This window comes from Exserohilum turcica (genome assembly GCF_000359705.1).
Source record: "Exserohilum turcica Et28A unplaced genomic scaffold SETTUscaffold_18, whole genome shotgun sequence".
NCBI lineage: Eukaryota > Fungi > Ascomycota > Dothideomycetes > Pleosporales > Pleosporaceae > Exserohilum > Exserohilum turcicum.
In genome coordinates this window covers 176,631-181,948 of record NW_007360003.1, presented here as the reverse complement: position 1 = coordinate 181,948, position 5,318 = coordinate 176,631, and positions in this window count along the sequence as shown.

Genomic DNA, 5,318 nt, shown 5'->3' with positions numbered 1-5,318 from the left:
CACCACAGACACACTTCAAGCACAAACTCGTATTTGTAAATAAAATCTAGTTAGAACGGCCTCGGCCAAAGTCTTACATAGCCTCGAGCTCACTAGACTCTAATGGAACAATAATCATAATAATAGCCTTCTCTTTTAACTTATTTAGTCGCTTTAAATTTAGTTCATAGTCGCGTTAGAGGCCCTTTCTAGCCTGTTAATTAGATATTATACTTTAAAGCACTTTATAGATAAAGGTAACGCGTCTATAGCTTTAAATATATTACAATTAGATATTAAAAAGAGCACGTTAAAGATTAAATTTAGAATAATTTAATTAATAATTATGTTATTAAGATATAACGCGTTGTAGTATCAACGTTAACGCGCTAGTAGGGAGTGACTAACTCGCTTAGGTAACTAACCCGCTTATGAACCACGTTATCACTATATACAATTAACTTAATCTATAGTAGAGCTTACTAGTAAGACTTTAAGCCTAATATATACTTAATTAAGACTTTTCTATAGTACTTTAAAGATACTTTATATATAAGCTACTTTTATAAATAAAAAGAAATATATAATACTACTCTTAATAACATAAGCTATAATAAGTATAAAAAAAAGAAGAGCTGTACTAATATTACTAGTAATCCTAGTATTTATAGCTATAATATCTCATTATCTACCATATAGAAAGTTCTTTAACTAGCTAGTTATAATAAAATAAAGCTAATAAAAAAGCTTAAGTTAATAATAAAAATAAAATAAAAAAGACTTAAGTAGTATTTTACTTATAAAGATTGGATATTTAAAGATTGAAAGAATATTATTTAGTTAAATAAGATTTTCATTCTTCTTAACTACTATTCTAGTAGCTATTATATATAGTAACGCCTAAGTAAAGTTTTGTCAGACTATTAGGGATTTTCTGATCAAGGACCTGTTTGGATCACTGTGATAAAAGACTGTGATAAACTTGATGGTCGAAACTAATTGTATTGATTGCTCTGCGCTCTGTTGTCTGTAGGGGCGCGAGGGCGCGCCCCTTATAAGAGCTATCGCTATTGCTTTTTGTATTAGGTAGGCCGCTAAGTATTAGCCTCGCCTAGGGTTAGGTCTTGGCGATCAGCCCTGATTGGTTGGGATCACAGAATCCTGGTGCTCGAGTCCGCACCCGGATTCTGCCACTTATCTGACACACCCCCTTAGCTTAGAGCTAATTAGGATTACAAGCTAGACTATTAGTTAGTTAGATCGCTAGACGCTTAATTTGATCCTAGATCTCGAGCAGAGCTATTTTTTAGGTTGCTTCTTAAGTCCGGCTTTCTACTAGCCCTAGTTAAGTTAGAAATCGCTGCCACTAGTTTACTAGGAGAGCTTTGGTGAGTCTATCTGCTGTCATTTCTGTCAATTAGGTGTAGGTGACTTTGATCCGTCCGCTAGCGACTTCTTGCCTTAGCTAGTAATAGTGGATATCCACGTGTTAAAGCTTAGTTTAGAGTCTTAATATCTCCTAAGTAACTAGCTAGATAGATTGTTAGTTATCGCACTGGATTTTGATCTAATTTAGTAGGTTAACCTTAAGTTCTTTAATTAGTCTTGATATAAAAATGGCTTCTTTAGCTACTTGTGATAGTGCCAAAAGCTTAGCCTTAGTAGTAGACATAGTAACTATATCTTGCTTGCTAGCTTGCTAGGCGATAAGTCTACTAAATAGCTTAATCGTGTAGCCTTAAGAGCTTTTGCGATCCAGTGTATTGTTAGCAAATAATGCGTTACTAGCCACTTGCATAGAATTGCCCAATCTTAGCTGCAGCGCTAGGAGCTTGGTCTCTTCAAGGTAGAGTAGCACTCGATCCGCAGCCCTCTGGTGTTCCTGGCTGGGATTGGAGAGAAACCTAGCTAGGCGGGACGTTGCAAAGGCAATATCCGGCCTAGTATTGACAGCTGCGTAGAGTAGGGATCCAATCTTGCGTTGATACTTGGTGATTTCTGGTAGAGTAGCTAGCCCGTCTCGTGGCTTTAGCTCAGCACTGCTCATTAGGGTATCGTGCTGGATAGTCTTGTCCTTAGCTAGTCGGCTGATCTTCTTATAGTAGGCCCCTTGGGATAGGTGGATAAGTCGTTTTTCTCGATCTCTCCTTACTTCGATCCCAAGAAACCACTGGATATCGTCCCTACTAGTCATTGAGTAAGTCTTTTTGAGATCTTCTACTAATGTGGTAGCCTAGTGTAGTTAGTGTTGGCCATAGGCTATATTGAAATCATCCACATAGAAGAAGACCAGAGTGCTGTCCTTGATCATACAGCATAGCTTATAGGGTACAGTCTAAAACCTAAGCTTAGTGAGCGTTGCTGTGAAGTCTCGTTGCCATAACGCTGGCGATATCCGCAGCCTATAGAGTGCCTTTTGGAGCTTAAGTATGGTACTTGGCTTCTAATATCCATAGGGCATACGCATGTACACTTCTCTATCAAGTTAGGCGTGCACGAACGCGTTAGTGACATTAAACTGCTTAACTTTAAGATTGTATTTAGCCGCAACAGCTATAAATAGACAAAAGGATCATCTAGCTAGGGTAGCAGCGTAGGTGTCTTAAGAGGTAATATTCCACTGCTAATCGCCCCTAACTACTAGTCGTGCCTTGCACTTAAGAAACTAGTTTTCTTAATTAAATTTGTAGGTACAGACCCACATGCAGTCTAGAATCTAATGTCCACTTGCCTTAACTGCCTTATATAGTACTTCTATCCACGAGTTAGTGATCTTATAGCTGTCTAGATAAGCGCGTTAGGCTTCTTTAAATAGCTCGCCCATTAGATGCTCGTCTAGGTTTGATCTAGCTGTCGGCGGCTTAGGGAGCTGGGATTGATGGATTTTGACTCCTTTGGAGAGCAGCCGTCTAAGCTGCGCCTTGTCTATCGCGCTGCTATTGTGATCTCTAATGCTTCCGGCTTCGGTTCCGGCCATAAAAGCTGCGGCCCATGGGACTGTTTTAGACGATTGGATTTCTGGAGTAGTTTCTGCCGTTCCACTCATGAGCTGAGCCAGTAACGCCACTGGTGGTGGAGTGGCTGGCGGCGTTGGATAGTGCTCCTGAATTTTCCTTCCCATGTAGTAGCCTGGTGGATCTTCTGTTTCGTCAATCTCTTTTGTCGTATTAATGGTGTCGTCTTCATGAAACGACTCCGTCCCAGTGTCCGGGATCGGCGGTGGGAGCTCGATAGTCCTGACGTATGCTGCAATCTCTGATAGAGTGCTGTGCATGAGACTATCCATTAGGTCTTTGACTTTGCTATTAAATATTGTATTTTCGTCGAAGATCACATCTCTAGTGCTAATAACTTTAGCTAGTGATAGGATCCAGATTCGATAGATCGTCGACGCCTGATAGCCGACTAGATAGCCGATCCAGGCTTTGGGATCAAGCCTCTGGAGTCTTGATTTGCCGCGGTGAGTATCGTTAGTTATAGCAAACGCCTTGCACCTATATACTTTAAGATAAGCTAATCTAGGCTTCTTAGGCGTTATTATCCCATTAGTCTAGGATACGTGGGTGAAGAAGACTTTATAGGGTGTCTTCCACTAGTTGACGTAGTTCAGCGTTCGATTGTATAGATATACTGCAGCTCGCGTGACTTCTAGCCAGAGTTTCTATAGTAGATTTGCGTCTAGCCGCATTGCGCGCGCCTTGTCCTTATTTACACCCCCTAAGCGTTTAACGCCACCGTTTTATGCTTAAGTGTCAGGCGCTAAAGGCTTAACAGCAATACCCCTAGCTTAGAGCCAGCGCATCACTTTAGGCTTGACAGTCGCGATCTTATTATCTATTTCGACGACCTTAGGCGTGATATTGTATTAATTCTTGAGAAAAGTAAGGAAGTTAGTGAGTATTTTAATAATTAATCTAGCTGTTTAATTGTTAATAAGATAGAAATCCTATTGCAGCCGTGAGTATTTGTCTATAATTAATAGCTGTGATAACTCCTTGTTGTAGGACTGCTTCTTATAGCTGTGGAAATTGATTGTTATCCTCTCACTAGGCTTCTAATTATGTGTCTAAGGAGCGCGACTGATCTATTAGCAGATTTTTGCTCTCCCACATGAGTTGCACTCCACTATTGTAATACCCATAATCCTCACCCCCTTAGCTTGCTGCACTAGATGCTTAATCGCTGCCGGGCCTAGATGGCCTAGGCGCTTGTGCTAGAGTATTGCAGTTGCTTGCTAGGGTAGTTTCTTAGTCTTTGAGGTGTGTTTGTGGGTGTGGAGTGCTTAGTGATTAGGTTAGGCACAGAATCTAGGTGTGTGGTCGAGCACCTACTGGCCAAAACGCTCTGAGAGCTCGCAGATAGTCGTCCCGTCGAGTCTTTTAAGTGCCGTAGGCTCTGATTTAGTGTCCTACTATATTCCTATTTGCTAGAGTTTCTGGAAAGAGACGAGGTTGCATAGCAGATCTAGGCATATTGCTACATAATTAAGTACTAGCTTCTTAGGTCTCTGTTTGTGTATAAGGTGGAGGATTATCGTGCCATATCCTATGATCCATATCCAACTATTGCCTGCCTAGATAAGGTCTCCTTGCACTAGTGGCTAATAGTTATAGATGTTGTCTAGATTATTTATAATGTGACACGTTGAGCTAGAGTCTAGGATAAACAAGTAACGTAGTAGGTATTTAGATAAGCTTGTAGCTGCAAAGGCAGCGTCAATCTTAGATATCTGTCGTCCATTTAGTCACTGATCGTCCTCTAATGGTGTTAGAGTTTGGGATTGCTTAATATTTAGAGTCTTTGTTACCCTTAGCCGGCTTCTAGCTCTTAGGAGACTCTGAAAATCTAGATCATGATCTAATCTTAGCTCCACTAATTTTTGGATAGCGTGATTTAGTCTCCACTATTTAGGTGCGTCTTCTAGGTTTAGATAGAAGCACTAGTTAAGAGAGTGTCTTATGTCACAAGCTAGACAGAGAGAAATTTTACGAGCCCCGGCGCTTTCTAGTAATAGGCTAGTGCTACTTAGTTTACTCGGCGTGGCCCCGGCGCTTCCTGGAGATCTTGATCCAAGTCTAGTGCTACTCAGTTTACCACTTGCGGCCCCGGCGCTTCCTAGTGATCGGCCAGTGCTACTCGGTTTACCACGTTTAGAATATTTTGTGCTACTCCTATTGATGGCCTGTTAGGCGTCCCCATCAGCCTATTTATTTATTGTTCCATTAGAGTCTAGTGAGCTCGAGGCTATGTAAGACTTTGGCCGAGGCCGTTCTAACTAGATTTATTTACAAATACGAGTTTGTGCTTGAAGTGTGTCTGTGGTGCTTCGGCCTTTGTCT